This window comes from Trachemys scripta, chromosome 3 (genome assembly GCF_013100865.1).
Source record: "Trachemys scripta elegans isolate TJP31775 chromosome 3, CAS_Tse_1.0, whole genome shotgun sequence".
Classification (NCBI taxonomy): Eukaryota; Metazoa; Chordata; order Testudines; family Emydidae; genus Trachemys; species Trachemys scripta.
The window spans coordinates 156,294,129-156,315,346 of record NC_048300.1 but is presented as its reverse complement, the minus strand read 5'-3'; the positions used below and the strand labels follow the sequence as shown (position 1 = coordinate 156,315,346).

The window sequence follows — 21,218 nt, the reverse complement described above, 5'->3', positions numbered from 1 at the left end:
AAAAACCAGCCAGTCACATAATGGAGCCATATGGCTCTTCTTCTGATAGGAATGAGATTGCTGTCACTTAGTACAACTTCAAAGTGCTATATGGGGAATTACGTGCACAAATTCTATTAACAACAGGGCTGGGTAAATCATTTTGCCTAATTTCAAACCCACTCAAACTTCAGAATTATTAGTTTTATGTTCTATTTAGCAGGGACTGTGTGCAGGGAGAAAAACAGACTGATTCAAAAATGAAAGATGAGGCAGAATAAAATCTAATACAAAATAATATGAACAGTATATGAACACTAGTTACCTGGAACTCATTAATGCCAGTTTACCTTTTTTGAAGTGATAGTCTGCCCCTAAAACATAGTACAAGTTTTCTGTGAGCTAGAAAAACAATTTTCTTCTATGTCCCTTGAAAAAGAACATGGATTTAAATGACTAGAAAAAAAGTTTGTTAATTTTAATTAGTTTTGTGAATGCCAAAATATTTTGAGCAATTCACAAAACCCCAAACTGCACTCAGTTTGTCCATTTCAACGTATCAACAACAGTTGTGAGGCCAGTGATGCTGATTTAAATGTTGAAACAGGAAGGGTAGTATATATATAATATTGAGCATGTAAAACCTATTTTCTATTTAGATCCTCTACACACACACACACACACACAAATCCCCTTCCCTTGAAATATTTAAAATGAGTCTGGGCAAAGCATTTGAGAATATGTACTATAGGGAATGATTCTACATTGCAAGGGACTAAAATGTGTGACCCAACAGGTCTTTCCCATACCAGCTTTTTGGGATTGGATGATAAATGTCAAGGAGGTTTCTTCAGAAGTGATTGTTCTAAATACAGTTTAATGCTTGTCATCAAAAAAAATATTTTTTACTAGTCACTGAAGTCCAGTGGATAGTTTTATTCCATGCAAATTTCCTCTTCTTTTGTTTTTTGGTAAGCAATAAAGTAGCGCAATTCCAGTGCAATGCATTAAAAAAAGAGAGAGAGAGAGAGAGAGAGAGAGCAAGCGAGAGAGCGAGCACCTTTCAATCCCTGCAGGTTATTGTTTAACCTACTTACATCCATCAAAGTAGTCTGTATGTATTTTCAAACAGATGAATTGTACAACGACTAGGTAAACCTGGATGACTTTAAATATCTGAAGTAGATTAATGAATCTAATCAAACTCTTTACTCTGTGTCTCTTTCCTTGAATAGATTCAATCTTCATTTAATAACACAATTTGCAATAAGTAAAAAGGAAAGCTGACAATCCCTAAAAGACTTCCACAGTTTATCTTAACAACAACAGTGGCTGGGATTCTCCATTGCTTGGATTTCAAAAGAATAGAAAGTTCTATGGAAAAAAGAAAACACTGTTATTATACTATATACAACCAAACACAGGTTTGTGAACAGTCTTTGCTCTTGCATCTACAGACACATGGCTATGAAGCCTAATTCAGTTGTTATTCTGTGACAACCTCTATTCCAGTGTTTATTTTCACTTACCCCACTCACCACTTACAATAACTGAGCTCTTGCCATTCAGACTGCAAGACTCTTGGAACATGCTTAAGCAGGGCCACCCAGAGGATTCAGGGGGCCTGGGGCAAAGCAATTTTGGGGGTCCCTTCCATAAAAAAAAAGTTGCAATACCATAGAATACTATATTCTCATGGGGGCCCCTGTGGGGCCCAGGGCCTGGGGCAAATTGCCCCACTTGCCCCCCTTCTGGATGGCCCTGTGCTTAAGAAATCTCTCTTCATCTTAATGTGGGAATGGGGTCTTACATAATTTATGGAATGTCAGTCAGCAAGGTTGATGGCTGAACATATTGAGGTATTTGTTGCTGAGATCTACGTCTTCTATGTAAGATAAATATACAAAATAGTTGACTGGGTTGAATACTCATTTCTTATTAAAAAAATCCAGGCAGAACATCAGGGTCCAGACACCCCAAGTGGAGAAAATGAGGTCTAAATCCCAAAGAATAAGCAACTGAATCGGCTGTATACAATGTTATTGTGTATAAATATGTCAATAAGGTCTTTAATGAAAACTTGTAATGGTCTGAACTTGAGGTCATTAGGAGATATGGATTCATGTTATAGTTAGGAATGTGTGTATATGTGTAGAACAGGGATCGGCAACCTTTGGCAAGTGGCTCATCAGGGAAATCCTCTGATAGATCGGGACGGTTTGTTTCCTGCAGCATGTGCAGGTTCAGCCGAACGCAGCTCCCACTGGCCGCGGTTTGCCGTTCCAGGCCAATGGGGGCTGCGGGAAGCGGCAGCCAGCACATCCTTCGGCCCACGCCGCTTCCCGCAGCCCCCATTGGCCTGGCATGGCAAACTGCAGCCAGTGGGAGCTGTGATTGGCTGAACCTGCGGATGCTGCAGGTAAACAAACCATCCCAGCCCGACAGTGGATTTCCCTGATCGGCCCCATGCCAAAGGTTGCTGATCCCTGGTGTAGAACATTGTAATTGTAACTAGGATGCAACTGCAGCATCACCTCGCAATAGTAATCAGGCAAGGCGAGACACCGCTCCAGCTAGTTGTTTACACAAAATTAATTGCAAGCACCTAACATTGTAAAATCTAGGGAAAGACAATGGTGGACCATTAAAGTTAACGGAACGACATTGAAACTGAAAAGAAAACCCCAGTCTTGAGAAAACTAAGGAAGGAGGGAGTTTCCCCTGCTCTGTGTAATCATGAATAACCATAGTCTGAGAGACAGGGAAAAAGCACCTCTAAAGTCTGTTAAAAGGGAAAAGGTGAAGTGAAGGTTGTCCTGAAATTGAGGGCCAGCATCTAAGCAGTGTGCTGTCTGTGAAACACTGGATCCCCTCTAGGACACAGGACATGCTGGGAAACTATGCAGAGACAATAGGTAATTTGTATTAGATATGGAAATTTAGCTAATATGGAAATGTAAAGCCTTAGATTGCATCTTTGTGTTTATTTTCTGTGTAACTTGTATGTGTTTGGTTTTCCTTACTATTTCATCTGTGAATCTATCATTTTCCTATTAAATAAACGTTGTTTATTTTTACCCTATGCAGGTCTCTGTTGTGCAAACTGTGTGAAGTGTATGTCACAAAGGAAACTGATAATTGGGGGCAGGTTTACTCCTTGAAGTGTGACAAACCAGAAGGGAAAAGTCCAAGTGGCTGGTAGTTAAGAACTCAGGGAGATGGATTTGGGGGGACTTGGACCAGAATGGCTAGTGGGGTGAACCTGCAAGGAGTAACCTGGTATATGGAAGCCAGGGTTGAGACCTTTATGCTTGTAAGCTGGCTACAGCTGTCAGAGCCATAGCAGCATAGCCATGGGCAGTGGGTGAACCACGGGCTCAGGGAGACTAGCCCCCGGCCAGACCCACCCCTTCCAACTGAGGCCCTGCCCCTCCTGCTCCCCTTGCCCCCCGAAGCCCAGAGCCCCCCCCTACACACACACACACACAGCCACCAGCCCTGGGTCTCCCAAGCGCCTCCAGCCCCATAGTGGTGGTGCATGGTCCCCACCTCCCCCAACCCTGGAGCGCTGGGTAGTGTGGCCCCAGTGCCGGAAGCCCTCTCAGTGCTGGGTGGCCCTAGCTGCCCTAGCCCCAGCCCCAGCTGGCTTCCCTTCTTGGAAGAAGAGCAGCCTGCCTGGGCTAGGGCCAACTAGCAGCAGGAGGTGGCCTGGGGCGGAGCGTAGGTGGGGCTCTTTGGGGAGGCACAACCTTCCCCAATCTATTATATGTGCCATTCAGGAGCATAGCATTGTACCCAAAGTTACAGTGACAGAACCCCTGACTGGTCTGGCTGATACCAAAACATCACCTAGTGGCCCACTAGAACCTCCAGGAAGGGAAGAAACTTGTCTCTAGCACTCATCAGGGTTGGGGATGAGGGTGGAGAGTTAAAATCAGGAGCTCTTTCCTCCTGCCCATTCCTAGCTATGTTTTTAACATATTCCTTCCTGGTTATGAGACTGGAGCCCATGGTAACCATGCTCTGCACTTAAAGGCAAGTGATGAACTCCAGCGTAAGAGAGGGAGTAACTCCTGTGGCTGTGCAGCTAAGCTGCAGAGACTGGATGGTCCATGGAAATGGGAGTACTCAAGCATAGGCTCATTTACAGTTGCTGTCCTCCTCACCTGAACAACACAACACCACCTTGTGGCTATATTCTGTCAGATAGGATCATTAGTGAATTTTCTAAATTATGAAATCACTTGCCCTAGGACTTCAATAGTTTCTCCATCTGTGTCATCATGTCATTTTGTTAACTCTTAATATGCCACATCCAAATAATAAGGACTATACTAATCATTCATGGACACAATTGACCTGTGTCTAGGACCACGGTGGCTGGAGTCAGGTAATTATGCAAAAATTTCTGCTTTCATTAAAAAACAAAAATGGTAAGCCCTCACAATGGTGATAAAGAGCTTGGAGGTAGGGTAACTCATGCAGTGAAGTCTGTCTGAGTCTGCAGAAAGCCTGAAACAATAGCTCAGAGACAGACAAACTACCCCATGAAGCTAAATGAGGTGTTAACCCCAAGATATGCTGCTAAGGGGAGCCCTGTCAATTCTGCCCTAGGAAATGAACAAGGATTCTGTATGTGAGGAGGAAAAAAGAGCTGCAGGCCTTGCTTACTCACATGCAGATAAACCCTCTCTGCTAAGTCAATGATGGGGCCGTCTCTGCTTCTCCAGAGTAAGGGAAGCAGGGATCCCTGCTCCACCACTGATGCTCTTCAGGGGATGGGGAATCCTGCTACTATCATTCAAAATGCAGATGAGCCTTTGGCCCTAGGGTAGGGCCCTAGGGTAGGGCCACAGTGGCAGAGCCATGAGGGACCCTTTGTTATGATGCATGTAGAGCCCTGGCTTGCCTTAATTTGGCCCTGATAACTACGCAAAAACATAACAGGCTTTATTTTCAGAAATGCTGATACACCTGCAGTCAAGGGCAGTTGTGGAAGCTCACCAACTCTGAAAATCAGGACCTAAATATATGGAAAAAATAATTTCAACTTATATCACAGTATTTAATGAATGACCTTTGCTAAGATTAAAGACTTCATCTCTAAAATGCATTGAAAAGGAAAACGTTGTCATGCAAAAATGTATTCCGTTTCCATTTGCCACAACACAATTCAATGTGTAGTGATGCGTATATACACACACTGCCATCTATTTTTACATCATTTTCAGAGATACATTTTAAGAAGTTCAGCTTTTTTTATTTTTTCGTGCAATGGGGACAAAGTAACTCACCATGACAAAAATCAGGCCTCACACAAAATATTTGGAAGTGTAATCATATAATTGAGGGTCAAAATGTACTACGGTAGAAACTATAAATACAAAAGCAGTGAACCAAGTCAGTTCTAGCCTCAAGGTTTGATTCATGATGAAATATGTTTTGTTATTATTTCCTAAAATCTTATAGGTTTGAATGAAGGTGCACAAAAATACCCTGAATTTCTCCTGAATGATAATAGTGTATGGATTACTTCAAATTATAAACATCAAAAATCATAACCACTGGAAATAGCTTTTTTCAGTGTTGAAAGCACCACATACATGCTGAACAGATGAAATTTACACAGCTCATTATTTAACAATAGCAATAGCCATTTCACTTTATTGCTGGGTTAAATGGATGTCACATAAAATTGCACTGAATTTTGAAAACGGAAATTGGTGACTTTTAATGCTAGGATAGAAGGTATTTTTCATGCTGTCTAGGATTTCAGATTTCTTGGCCAGGAACAGAAAAGAAAAGGGCCAAAACTATATAGATTTTTTGCACAGGCCAAATGTAATCACTGTTATAATTTGGGAACAACGTGACTGTCCTACTAAACAGTTCTAGAGACTTAACATGCCCCCCATCTTGGTATGTGTACTCCACTGAATAACAATGAATTACTTTTTAAATGACCCTTCCTTTCAACAGGACAACAAGAATGGTTCCGGGACTCTAGTTGTGCTTATGAATTGACAGAGCATGGAAATGGAAGTGTGAACAGGGTTTATGAACACAATTAGCACATCAGTGTTCATGTTTGCACTGCTTGATTTTTATTTTAATTTTTTTTATTTTAATTTTTTTTCCATTTTGAAACTTGATTTTTAGGGTTAATTTGCTGCATGTGGACAAATCCTCCCCTTGCTTATACCCATGCAACCCAACAGAAACCTATGTTTTGTCCTGGGCACATGCAATGTATTAGAATAGAATGTAAGTAGCTTATAGCACCAGAATGCATGGACTGATAGATTTATACTACATAACTAGTGTATGGTATCATGTCTAACAGCAGCTGTGAGTTTGAAGGACAGTAATTCCAAGTCTGTGGGAAAAAAAGATATGGCAAAGTATTAAAGCCTGTTTGTCACTTTACGTGTGTGAGTAGTCCCATTGACTTTACTGAGACTACTCACAGTTATGCATGTGCTTAAGCACTTGACTGGATCTGGGCGAGCTATATATTTTAAAAAGAAAAACCCTTTTATTTATGGAAAATACTATGGTACTTCTTAATTTTTGCTAATTAATGATTTATTCGGCTTTCACCTGCATCTTTACTGCATGCTATTTGATAGCTATTCACATGCAACTATTCCCAAAAATACTATGCCTGGTAGTTTGCAGATTCAGGACTCTAGAGCCTGATCTCAAACCCTTTGACGTCTATAGCAATCTTTCCATTGACTCCAATGAGCTCTGGATCAGGCTCTGGGGTCCTGAATCTGCAAACTACCAGGCATAGTACTGACTCTTGTGAATAGCAGCATGGACTTTCAGTACAGTATAAAGAACATGAGCCCTGCAAATAATGTCACAACTGAGAAACTATGAACATAACAAGGCCATATGGGCTCAGATCAACAGTCCATCAATATTCTCTGTTTTTATGTTTAACACAACGGAATTTTAGAGACCAATTTTACAATCCTTGCTGCTGCGAGCAGTCCCATTGAAGCAGTAGTTAGGTGAGGAAAGGTCTGCCTAATTTTTTAAAAACACACTTTATTTTATCCAGTATCAGAGGGGTAGCTGTGTTAGTCTGAATCTGTAAAAAGCAACAGAGGGTCATCTGCTGAGAGCTTGCATCTGAAGAAGTGAGGTTCTTACCCACGAAAGCTTATGCTCCCAATACTTCTGTTAGTCTTAAAGGTGCCACAGGTCCCTCTGTTACTTTATTTTATCATTCACATATATGAACTTTCAAAACAAGTATAAGCAAATCTTATCATAATCTGTATTTGTTACCTTTAAGGACCCTGTTGTGTTTCATCAGCCTCTTATAATCTGTGATTTTTATTTTGTTCAAATTCCAAGAATGGTAACCATATATTGTAAAATGTACTTGATCCTGATACAAGGCTCCTTGTCATATTTTTTTCAAAGGATTTCTCATACTTCATTTTTTCATGCCATTATTATGTCGGGGTCGGGAATCTGTCCTTTTCCAAAGACAAGCTTCCACTCCTCTGGGTTTGCATAACTGAGCTCTTACTGTACATTGTGCCACCCATAAACAGTATCAGAAAGACTCATTGAGGTGGCAGAAATTGTACAGGAGAAGGTTCTTGTACCAGCTGTTGTGAGACTATAAAGGAATAGTCAGGGCTAGCCCTAGGTGTTTTGCTGCCCAAGGCTCACGTCCCACCCCCCAAATCTCCACAAATGGCTGACCAAAAAGACACAACAAAACACAACTGAGTGGCCGAGAGATGTGCCCTACCTCCCGACAATGATTTTGCATCCCCCAGAAATTGGTGGCCAGGGTGACTGCCTGCCTCTGGGAACAGTAAGGCTGCCAGTATTAGTTGAGGCAGTAGAGATGTTGATATGCTATCTAGAAAATATTAGTCCGTTGCAGTAAATTGAACATTGGCATTTCTTTCTGCATTTTGAAAACATTTATTGTTGTCACTGTTTCCAAACAGAGAGGGTGTGTTGTCTGCAAGCCTCTTGACCAATTCAATCTTCCTGGGAAGACTCAACAAAAATAAGAGTGACCAAGATTTTTTAGTGGAGAAGTAGTGTAATTTTTTTTTGTAGTGTTCCCAGAAGGAAAAGTACTCTTCAGTACAGGATGGTGCCATAATGATATTTGTAATACAGCTGGTCAGACAAGTTGAAGAAGGACTAGAAAAACTAGTTGACAGGGGCATATTATGTACATAGCCGTGAGTTCACTTGTGGCATTCTGCATCACTGTCAGCAGGGTTTTCAAGGTCTCATTCTACAATGATTGTTCTTTCTCTGATATTTGAATGGAGCAAGATTCAACCTCAAGTCATCTCTTGTTCTGCCCATAAGACTTTCTGAAGCTCATCAGAGGGAATTCCGCTACTCTACCTGGTAATGTTGTGTGGCCACCTTTAAAAAATCAGCATGTACAAGCAAGTACTGACAGGGGCCTCCTAAGTCCTACAGTTATTCCTCTCAGTATAGGGAACTATGGGGCATCTGAGATACCATGTGAAATAACTGTTAGTAAATACTTACAATTCAATGACATCCACTGAGGCTTAAGGATAAATTGAGCCTTTTTTGTTTCAATACATTGTTTAAATCAGTTCATTTTTTATTTGGATGGGTTCCCTTGTTTATTACATGTATCATGTTTAATCTTCACTGACTTCAGTGAGGATCCTTGGAGACTTCAATGAATATGTACGGAAGTATACTACAGCTGCATTCTGAGCACGCAACCCTATCTTAGCATGTGTTCTCCTCTCTATGCATCTGCACCTCCTGAAATGGTGCCTGATCTTCTATAGAGTGCACCATTCACTCCAGCACTGTCACACTAGAGCTGGGTGACACATGATTACATTCTGCCCAAAAGTTCGGGGTTCCAGATCGATGGGAATGCTGCAAATGTAAGCGACATTTTAAAACATAAATCATTTCTGTGGCAGAGAGGGACAAAAACTGTGGAAAAGACCAAGAGCATAGGCACAAAGGATGTGACATACCATTTATCCAGCTAGTCCAGGATCTTGTCTCTCGAATGGTCATTATCTGATGCTTTCAAGGAAGCTGAAAACTCCCATAATGCTCCCAGCCAATTGTGCAGAGCTGTGTGGGGAAGTGGGATAACCATGTGTAGGAGGAAGGATTGCTTCCTGATCTCTGTGGGTAATCAGCATTTGACTTGAAAAGTGAACTTTGCATGGTACCTAGTGGTTAAACATTCAGCTAGTGGTTAAACAGCCAGTCACCTATGAAACAATTTGCTATCCTCTGTCCTTACTGAAATAGGCAACTGTGCAGTACAATGGTAGCTGAAACTCTGTTTTGGCAAATAGTGAATAATGCACATTGATAGGATTAATATTCATGTACAATACTGGGTTCTAAATTCACTGTAACCTCTCATGGCAAGTACTTAAGGGAGACAGGGAGATCATTGTGAATAACGAATGGAAACATCTGCTCAATGCACAACAGAGGTTCAAGACACAAACAAAATATTAAGTAAATATAGTATTATAATATTCTCATTATTTTCTATTTTATTGATCAATGGTCTGCCCTCAGCTTGTTAGCAGTATCTGTAAAAACTTCCACTGACCTCTAAGGAAGCAGTTATATCATTGCTGAGAGCTTTTGAAAAGCCTACTTCTCATCTCAAAACAGACATAGCAAAAGTAGAAAGTAGTCTGTGACAGACAACAAAAATCATAAATATAATAGAATCCCACTGTCTGGGACACCCTATCGCGTATTCTGGGGAATTATAGAATTCATCATACTCCACTACCCTGACAGTTCTTGTACTCAGGGCATGAAGCTGTACTCCATTCAGGGAGTGTTAATCCTCCCACCATTACCTTTGGATGGGCTTGTAATGTTAGTTTTGTCCATTATCCCTTCATGATTGCAGTACCGAGGTATACTTTTCATTTCTCATCTGCATAAGGGGTTACTATGGTTAACCAATTTGTTCTCTTTCTGAAGAAAGATTTGGATATTCTACCAGCGCATTGGTTGCTTTTAACTTCTCCAACTAGGCCATGTTCAGAGGCCCTAGCACCTGATTCTCCCTAGGTGTACATAATATAAAGTGGGAACATATTTTAAATTGGAACCCAGTGCCTTTATGACTTATCTGCAAGTAGTATTCATTAAAAATAGCCTTATCTGCCACTGTCTTTACTTTTTCTCTTAAAATGCCTTCCAATCTTAGGATTTGGAAAACTCTTTGACATATGCAGAGTCTTTAAACAGATATGCAAGTTCTGCTGTTCCAGGGTGATGTGTGTTGTTTACTTGTCCATCCTTATTTCCTGATTAGGTCCTGATATTGACATTCTCAGGAACAATTGGAAAATGTCACTATTTCACTGTCATGCTCTGGTCTGATCTAGCATCAATAGAGGTTCCTGATTTGATAGCATTTTCTCCTGGGTGATTCCTATCTCAATACAATGTTAAGGCTGACCCATGGCTGCTAGTTTTTGCAAGAGGTTCATCTGGTCTTAAAGGCTAAGAGTCTGCCCAGGTTTCAACTCATCAAATATTCCAAGATCTTCACTGTGAGATAACTGTTAGTCCTACAGCCGCTATCTGAGGGATTATGTGAGAGTGGCTGCCACAGCATCTGGGAAAGTCAAAGTCAGCTTCCAAATACTGAGCTGAAGTTGCTGTCTCCTGTATTGCTTCCCTCTAGCTATCTAGAGGCACTGCAGCTGCCCATTCCTCCTTGATCCCCTCCCCTGCTAGTCATTGCTCATTTGGAACTGGCAGTAAGATTTGCAGGATAGAACCCCTAGGGAATGTGGGTGGTGCAGATAAGCTGCCCAAAGACTATATAACTGAGAGTTCCAAGTGGGGCATGGGCAGACATTGTGTGGTAAAGGATGGCTGTTCAGATGGGTGAAAGGAAAGATGCATGGAAAATGGAAAAGGCTCTTCTAAGATGGAGGAAAGGTGACAATTTTAATTGTGTGGGGCCCATTCACATAAAGTTAAACCCTTCTGTGAGGAAATACCAAATGCAGTGCCCATTTCTCCACTGGCCAGCTCCTACACTCTGGCCATCATCCCCAGAGAAAAGTATAATTTCACAAGCCTCCCTTTATGAAATGTTGGTATCTTGAGCTTTTTGAACATGACTGATGGAGCTCAATGACTTTCAGAGGACACGTAATACTTCAAGACGTTTATGCAGGTAGATGGTTTCTAGAAGCAGTAATGGAGTCCTCTTTTTCCTCTGTTTTCAAATGGTCCCATTGTTTATCAGCACTGCCCATGTTCCTCTCTGGTCCTTATGTGTACAATTTTTTCACAGATGCAGTGTCAGTGCATAGTACAGCTCAAAACAGAGATTCAGCACACAGTGGAGTAGGGTCTGCTAACGATGATGGACAAGAGAGGGACAGGAACCTCAGAAGCAAGGGGACAAAAGAGTGAAGAGGACTGCTGGAGGGCCAGGCACCCTCCCAAAAAGGGGATGGACTCAGCTGAACTGGGAAGTAGAAAGGAAGAGCTGATGAAGATGGACACCTCTTGATAGTGAGCCACAAATGGAACAGTGGGGAAGGTATACATGACACTTTTCTAATGGCTGGGGAGAGAGAGGCTGCAGGATTGGGAGGTTGCTTGCAAACAGTGTCAAGCTGTTTGACTGCATCATGGCACTAATAGAGTGCCTCTGTACATTGCTGCTCCCATCACCACCAGCAAGGAGCCTGATATTCATGCAACCATTCCCTCCTACCCTCCCTCAGAGGTTACTGAAAGATTCCTCCAGGCATCCCCATTAGTGCTTCTCACGCTCTCATTATTTATCCACTTTGGTAACATCCTACAGCTCCTGAGCACACCCTTCTCCTGATCCACTCAAAGAAGCATCTCAAGGCCATTGAATTCCTCTCAGCCTATTAACTGCTACTGACAAAGGTGCAGTTTTCACAGTTCATTGTAATACTCTCCTTATTCACAGCTTCAGTATAATTAAAATTTTCTATCTGTAAGTGGGGAACTTCCTGACTTCTATATTACCCCGGTGGAATTGGATAGCAAAAGGATCTGAGTCCTCGCTCCAACTATCTTTACCCAGATGCCTGCCTGACTTCAATGACTCCTCTTCCACTTTCCCATCCAGCAGACTCCTTGTAACCCTGATAAGGCTGGGCCCAGGATTCCTCTTAACCCCCTGTCTCGGCACAGATTGCTCAGTACAGAGGCTAGGGTGTCCCCACTCCGGGGTACAGTTTCCTCACTGGTCATTTCCCTGACCAGTGATCTCTACATTGAGTTTAAACCAAACTTAATTTATTAAACAGCAATGGTAATGACATAAGGGAAAAATGGAAGAGGTTAAAAGATCCAGAACCCTGCCCTAAGGACACAGGGACACCATACACAATAGTCTCTGGAACTTAAGAAACCTTCACAGTCTATTTCTTAACCTCCCTGGCTTCCCTCCCAGGCCCTGGCTGTGCTGTAGTGATACCATGGGTAAGACCCCTGTTCTGGTCCTGGCTACATGCCCCCAGGCTCTAGGTGACAGGACCCTTCTCCCTAGTATCAGCCCCCTCCCCCACTGGGTTTACACCCCCACCTTGAGTCCAGCCTTCAAAGGCCCTGTCTGTCAATGTCTCCCCCTCACTCTACCCTGCCGCTCACTGTACTCAGTTCCAGTATTACTTGCAGCATGGCAAGTTTCCGCTATGCCAGCTCTGGCTCCCCGGCTCCCCACTGTAGCTCAGCCCTGGCTCACCGTTTGCGTGGCTGGTTTCTGCTGCTCTGGCTCTGGGCTGCTACTCTGGCTCTCCCTTACTCGGCCTTGGCAGCCCCAGCTCACATGGAGGACAGTGACTCCCTCATTGGGCTCTTGACTCCCTCATTGGCTTGCCTGCCCAGTCCATCTGTCTGACTTGGAGTGCTGGCCTCTCTCCACTGGCCCTGGAGATTGTCAGTCTCAGGACCCTGACTCCTCTTTGACCCTTCCTCTTTCTCCTGGTATTGGGAGGGGGGCAACCAAAAAACCCACCAAGTTTCATTAAATGGCCAACAGTCCCCTTACACATCATTCAGATCTGTAATGTGTTGGACTTTACCTAAACATTAGACATATGTACCTGAAGTATCAGCAGGCTGCATAGACTGCCTATGCAGGAGCCCGGCCTATCCAGGAGAACAGACAACCACCATTACAAGGTCAAAGAGGAAAAGCAAAAGGTCCACAGCAGAGATTTGCACAACCTCCTCGAGAGAGAGGACAACTCACATTTTAATGCCCCTTATACATCACAATATTCTTCTCAAGGTCCTGTCCTCTGCTTCTATCTGGCGCAGTAGAGCACAGCCCAAAGGTAGATATAACTCTCCTGCTCAGTGAGGAGGATGCTGGCTCTCTAATTTCATAGGAGTCAGGATGGGAGGGTATACGTGAAAGGGAAAGCCTTGCCTCACCTTGGCATTCTAGTGCAGCTGTGTCTGCTGACATTGAGACTTCCTTAGTTGGTTTGAGATCTCTCTCACTGAAGGATTATGATAGGGAACCCCATGAAAGGAAGTGTCCCCTCTTCCTAACCTGGTTACTAATATTTGAAGAGAGAGGGTGTGAATAGAAATCGTAGCTGCATAGCCCCTCTGCATATTCCTGATGGATTCTGTTGTTTCTGAGCTGTAAGACAGAGATAAATTCTTTGGCCTTTGAGGCCTTTTCAAATTACACAGATAACAATAGGGAAGTACCCACCCCCATAGTATTCCTTGAGGTTGGTATACAACAGAACCTTCATCTTGCCATCAAGTGTATAATATATCTGTACTGTATTGCCTATTTCATATGAGATAGCATGGACCATGGAGGATAGGTCCATCGACGACTATTAGCCAGGTGGGAAGCGATGGTGTCACTAGCCTCTGTTTGCCAGAAGCCAGGAACGGGCAACAGGGGAGAGATAGCTCAGTGGGTTGAGCATTAGCCTCCTAAACCCAGGGTTGTGAGTTCAATCCTTAAGGGGGCCATCTAGAGATCTGGGGCAAAAATATGTCTGGGGATTGGTCCTGTTTTAAGCAGGGGGTTAGACTAGATAACCTCCTGAAGTCCCTTCCAACCCTGATATTCTATGATTACCTGTTCTGTTCATTCCCTCTGGTGCCACTGTCCAAAGACAGAATACTGGGCTAGATGGACCTTTGGTCTGACCCAGTATGGCTGTTCTTATGATTTATATTCTATATGACAATGGTCAGTACAACAGGAAATAATAATAAATAATAGTATGTAAGAATTAGGGGATGTGGGGATCATGTTCAGCATGTGTCCTGATGTTATTCTCAACTGGCAGCTGGGATGGAGGAGTTAGTATTGGTGTCATGCTTTTGCAAGTAGTATCCACTAATAACATGATGTAGCCCCTTCAGTTGTGTAGCTGAAGTTTCTGCAGGCCGTGGAGTTTCTGCAGGCCATCAGCCATGAAGGCTCTTTTAATCTAAGAAAAGCCCTTTTGGATGTAATAGTGACTTTTTTAGTGTAAGATTCCCCTGCTGAAACACTTAAATTGCAGCTATATTTAGAAAAGGGGTTATATAAAAATTCATCATCTTACTCAAAAGTTCTATTCCCTCTGTGTATTTACCATCATATTTGATTTTTTAAATATTAGTGAGATCCACAGTGGATTTTGGGGACCATTCTGCCCTTTGCTCTTCCTCAAGTGAATCAGAATTGAATCAAACTCACTCTCTCTTAGTTGTATTGCTTTGTGTTCCTGATAGAGTAATGTTACCTGAAATTGGGCCAGCTAATAAGCTTAGGGAGGACTAATGACCCACCAGAGTTTGGCAGAAAGCAAGATGTTTATTATACTGATAGCTATGCTCAAAAGAAGGGGGGGGATCACACTCACACTCACATACTCATGCTCCCAGGACAGGCACAGCACTGGAGATGTCAGGATCCTTCAAGGTAAGTCTCCCACAGCACAGTGATGGTGATGGTGCGATGCAGGTAAGTCTTCCCAAGGCACAATGGAATGCAACACGGTGAACCACTGGCCAGGCGGTCCGGGCAAAGGGCCTTCACTGGAGGTACAATCTTGTGAGTGCCCTCTTGAGCACATGGCCCCTTCCCCTTTTAAGGACCTGCTCCTCATGGTCTGTGACTAGAGATGACTTGGCCACATCTGGTTGGTCACACTCCACCTCGGGCAGTGTCCATGCATTGGGCGTGTGATCGCTGCCTAATCAGAGTGCCAGTCACCTTGTCTACCTGGGAGCTCTTCTGATCTTCCAGCTTCTCAAGCAGCTCATTCATCCCACTAGCATTCCAGGAGGGAGAGGAAGGGAGCCACTTCACAGGTATTCAAAGAGGGAGAGGAGACAAAACGGAGGGGGGAGGAGAGGTGCAACAGACCTTTTGAGCATACAGGTTATATATAGCATACAGATCACTGCTGCTCCTACAACACTCCACCCCTTGCACTACTCAGCCATCACAGCCAAGAGACAGCAAGCTGGATTCTATTTTGGCTGACTTGGGGAAAAGCAAAGGGCAGAATATTCCTGGAAGACCATTGTAGAGCTCACTATGCAGATGTATGCACTTGGATCCTATGGGCTAGGTTCCACCTCTCAGACTATAGCTACGCTACAAGTACTACAGCAGCACAGCTGCAGCATTGCAATTATGCTGCTGTACCACTGTAGTTTACACATTCTACAGCAAGGGAAGGGGTTTTTCGTTGCTGTTGGTAATCCACCCCATCATGAGGCAGTAGCTAGGTAAACATAAGAATTCATCTGCTGACCTAGTGGTGTCTATACTGGGGTTTAGGTCAGTTTAGCTAGGTTTCTCAGGGGTGTGAACTTTTCACACCCTGAGTGACATAACTAGATTGACCTAAGTGTTAGGTGTAGACCAGGTCAAAGACACAACTCAGAATAAGGGGTGGGGAGTAGCTGTCATCCAGTAGCATCCCAGGGAAAGAATTGTGATTCCTTCTTTGTTCCGTGGGTAGTATTTTGCTGTGGGTTTATAGCAGCAGCAAATTATTATCCTTCACCATCCTGCTGTGGTTCAGTGCTGCTGGCCGTTCCCTTACTTAATCTTCCCACTTGCGCCACAGGAGAAGCAAGCAGGAGTGCAGCACCCAGTAACTCCTCCATGCCCCTATACAACAAGGTCTAGGTAAACTGGTAGGGGTGCAAGGAGTTGGTTCCCTTTCTCCCTTTAAGGGTATATCTACACTAGAAACACTACGGCTGTAGAGCTTTAGATACTCATTACAGAGACAGAAAGGGTTCTTCTGTCACTCTAGTAAATCCACCTTTCCAAGAGGCAGTAGCTAGGTAGACAGAAGAATTCTTCCATTGACCTAGCGGTGTCTACAATGGGGCTTAGGTTAGCTTAATTACTTCACACAGGGCATGATTTTTTTCACAGCCCTGAGTGATGTAGGTAAACTGACCTAACTTTGTAGTTCAGACCAAGTACTAGACTACATGCCTGTGCAGAGGAGTAAGTCATAATCCATTCCTGGAGGTACTATGTAAAACCCAATACACTGAGATACATAGATCATAAATAGAAGTTTCAACTCCATACTAGTTGCACGTCCAAATTCTGCCATCAGAGGACCAGTGCAATTTACTGAAGAGGTCTAATCAAAGGCGTAGGTGTAACAGAGGGCAAAATATGAAGGGGATGGGATTGCACAAGTGTAAGGGAAAGTATTTGCTGTCCTGCAGAAGCATCAAAGCCACAAAGAACACAGTTTGATTTTCAGATTTCAGGTAGAGGTTACAGGGCTGGCAATTAGAAAACCAGCTTTTCATTTCTATATGGATTAAATCTGATTTGGAGACTCTGAGAGACAATAAACCTGATGCCTCTTTTAGAGTCACTTTTCACAATAGAACTGTACTTAAATAGAACATATTGCTACTTTATAACACCACCATGTGGGAGGAAATCATTGTATATCTTAGTAGTTTTGTATATTAGGAAGTCCTCGAATATACAAATACAGGATTATTTATCCTTAACTATTATGATAGCAAGAGAAGGGTTTTTGTTTGTTTGTTTTGTTGCTTTGAACATCCAGTGACCTACAAAGCTTGGATAAATGCCACTGTTCATTCACTAGAAGGCTTATAAACATCTGTGTTTGCTTCTGCAGGAGCGATAACTGCCTGGAGATAACAAATCTGATGATTATTTCAGACATAGAGGACAAACAATACTCAAGATGATGCCTCTTAAGTGCCTGGCACACACTTACAAAAGATGCAAAAGTTACCAGGCTGTATCATATTCACTGTATAACCAGAACGGACCCCGGAACGTAAATTCCACTGGAAGAATACAGAGAATGGGGAGCAACTGAGAAAAACGGGGGAGTAATTTCCTTTCTGAATGAGATTAAGTCCACTGAATCGCGGTGTGAAGCATAAAGCCTTGGTAAATGGCATGTGAATATTTTATACAGTTTCCCCTCCCTCTTTCTCATGTGTATATTTAGAAATATTTATCTCTGTGGTTAGCAGTAAAATCATCCAGCAGTGCACAATCTTATTCTTTTATCTAGTTGGTTCATTAAAAAGTCAGATAATTATAGGGGCGTAGATTTGTCTTGCATCATTACCATTAACATTTAGAGAAGGTATAGTGTGGTGTCCAAGGAGTGGAAAATACACTCATGAAATATTGTCTCCATTCATTGAAGATTAATAATAATAAGATCAGTTTACTTTCCATGTTTTAATTAATGCAGCATAATGTTAAGTTTTACTGCACAAGTGATTTTGAAATACTTGTACATGAATATATATTTTAGTACGTTTAGTCCTTCATCTGATATTCACTGATCTCCAACATCTGCATGTTCTGATACCACAAAGAAAAAAAAATTACTGTTATTTCCTCAGCTGAGACATTTTCAGGATGTTTTGAGGATGTCTAATAGATAGAGACATTACTTCATTATATGAATATGAATCTCTGAGACTTATCTCCTAATTCGAGTGACAACAAAAACTGTTCAAGTGTTTCTTATACTAAAAAGATTTCAGATCAAGTATTTTAAACAGAGTAAGATTAATACCAAACTGTGCATAGAGCTACCACATTAGTATGGTATAATATTGGTGAAAAACAACAGTAACATACATAAAAGGAAGAAATTACATTTATGGTGCTGTGTATTGTCTTAAAGACAGTGCCACTTTATCAAATCTTATCACAACTTATTCACAATGTTACAAGATGACATTAATATATTCGAAAACTCAGGTTGGAACTATCTTCTTTTTTAGCTGATGACAAATCGCATATGACGTGTGGGAGAATACCCTGAGACAGATTTTCATGCTAAAATTCTCTGCAATTTAGCAACTTATTTATAAAATAAGATGACAATTATTTACAGAACAACAACATAGATCGAGTCCATTTGTGCAATGCCAAATCAGAGTCTATAGTCTGCATGAATATTTAACAGAGGTGACATATATGTCCAGTCAGTCTAGTGCCTGTTTCTGCTGCCCTAACTCAGTTTGGACTGAATTCTCTGCTGATTGAAATTGGTGCTGTTCCATTGACATTAATGCTATAGTGCCAATTTATATCAGTAGGGGATTTGGCCCATTGAGTAGTATTTTAGTCCACTGGAAGTCCCATCCAATTTAATATATGAGTAAGAAGTTGGCAAGATTGGGTCAACAGTAAAAATCATATGTTTAATGCCCATTATTTATATAAGGGAGGGAATGATCTCACCCCATATAAACTGCAGACCTGAGGCATACTGTAAGCGATCGTGTTATACAATGAACAGCTTTTTTATTCAATATATTCCACTCATGATTTAGATATAGTGTGCTATTGTGTTTAATTTGGTTATAGACTAGAAGACACAGTCACACAAGGGTTCTGGCAACCTAGCACAATGCCAAAATGCGTATAGGCACTCTGGTTATGGAATGGGAAAATGCAACTATGCAAGCGACTTGACATCCTCTAAAAGCAAGATGTTGATTTGATACCACACAGGCTATAAACAGTGGCTCTTAACTTGAGGGTTCAGTAAATACATATGTATGACAGCAGCCTTCCTTAAAACCAGTCAGTCACTAACATTCCTGGTGGACTATGGCATTTCTTAGGAGTTGCTTCCTCAATTATTAATGTATCTGCTGCTAATTTTATCATGCAGAGTAGGAATTTGTCCCATCACTAAATATAAGGCAAGTTTAGAAGAAATATAGAAGTTGTCAGCACATGAGAGTCAACACATTATTGCTATACGGCAGCCATTTATAACAAAACTAAAATGAGCACTCACTTGTTTGGCATTAATTTAATGTCCCACTTAGTTCCTATCAGATGCAAATAGCTGCTTCATCTGTTTAAGCATTTCTGTTCGTGCACATAATGAAGTGCTCTGTACCTGTCAAGTAAGCAGAATTCATAACTGAAATAAGAAATGGATGAGGAAATTCAGTGTCCTTGTTAAAAAATATTAAGCCTCCAAAGGGACAATGTCAGATTTATTCCAGCCATTGGTTTCCTATTATGAGGTTTACCTACCCACCACCTCCCCTCTGCCCCGCATAGAGCTTTTCAAATCATGGCATGCCAAAGACATTGCTGAAAAGGATATCAATTCAACGCATGGCAAAGTTAACAACAGTGTAGTTGTCAAACATACTCAAAACAAAATAAATTAACCAGCCAACCTCTTGTAGTTAAGTGTTTTTTATATTCTGTGTTTTAGAAAAACAGTTTAATTTTAAACAGCATTCTAGTTATGATCAGCCTCTCTTGAGGAAGTTTTTTATGAGAATGAATGGAGATAATGACTACCATTAGTCTTTGCCATTAGCATAAAGCATGAGGAACTCTACGAAATTTATAACAGGCTATGACATGACAGTAAAAATATGACTTTCTAACACTTGCATATGCTTTTGACTACAGCTGGTTGCTATTTGGTGAAGTTAAATCTAGTAATAGTATATTTGATAGCATGTTCATCATTGGGTCTAATTGTTTCCACCACAGGATGTGAAGCTTTATGTCCTCTATCAACCAAAAACAAACAGTCATACTGCTTAATGGCTGTTCAATTAATGTTTATGGTGCTACTTTTATACCCTGAGTTATCTGACAAATAAACTCCAAGAAGCAATTTAAGAACCTCTGAAGCTTAATGGGACCCCAACCAATATTAAAAATTACTACAAATTCCTATACAATCCCACACTTGCAGATGTGAAATGGAAGACATTTATCAGCATTAGACATCTTTTCAAGGACAACAGGATTAATTGTGATAGGGAAAGGAAATCAGCACTGTAGAGACAGAAGGTCTGTGTAACTTCAGTTTGGTTAGCTTGAAATTGCTGATCTGACCTGGGCTAAAATGGAGAAGACCTGGTCAGATAAAGGTCAGCCTCAGTTCATCACATTGCAGAGGCTAATCCCCTAAAGCTGATTTGCCCTCTATAATCTGGATGCTCTCCACCTTTTCAGAACTCTGCCTCCTTTGTACAAGAAGCTGGATTGATTAAAAAGAAAAGAACAGTTCAATGACGGGTTTCTCTCCTGCTGCTTTGGTGCATATTAATTCAGCTCTCTCCCTTTTGTACAAAGCCTGTAGAGAGCAGTGTAAAATTACCGTAAATATGTTTTCACTGGAGAGCTGCCATTGTTCTAAATTATGAAAGTAAATGATTTCTGGCTTGCGCTGTTAATTGTATAGAGCAGTAATATATTCATTCAGCGCTTCCCATTTTAATTCAGGCTCCCTGATCTCTGGCTTCTAATGATGTATTACAAGCCTGTACTTCTCTGACACCTAGGTAATTAATCATTAATATTTCTCAGTCCCCCACAGTAGCTGGACACAATTAGACAAGAAAGAACAGATTTGAGGGGTGGTGAAAATTTCTTTTCAGAAATCACACATATTTTCACACCATAAACATTGCTCGACATCCACTGCTGCAAATCTATTTTAATAGAACTGCTGTAATTGTGGCTCCCCTCCCAACCTCCCAGTAGTTTTAGTAGAGCAACATGAGGTTCATAAACAGGGAAAATGCAAGTTTAAAGGCTGTCAAGCCTTCTTGACAACTTCCCACCAGGAACACAGCTGAGAAATGACAAACTTATCACCTGACTGGCTGATGTTTAAAGTTCACGGCTTTTGATTAAGAAGCAATGAGCCTTCCAGTTT

At 41.7% G+C, this 21,218-nt stretch overlaps 1 protein-coding gene across 2 annotated transcripts in view; it reads right to left on the bottom strand.

Annotated features, from left to right (window-relative positions):
• Nucleotides 1-21,218, bottom strand: part of KHDRBS2 (KH RNA binding domain containing, signal transduction associated 2) — a 624,118-nt gene that overhangs the window by 4,660 nt on the left and 598,240 nt on the right. For both annotated transcript variants that reach the window (XR_004645211.1, XR_004645212.1), the window contains one exon: nucleotides 19,323-19,427. The gene's annotated coding sequence lies outside the window, so the exon portion shown is untranslated. The remainder of the gene's footprint in view (nucleotides 1-19,322; nucleotides 19,428-21,218) is intronic.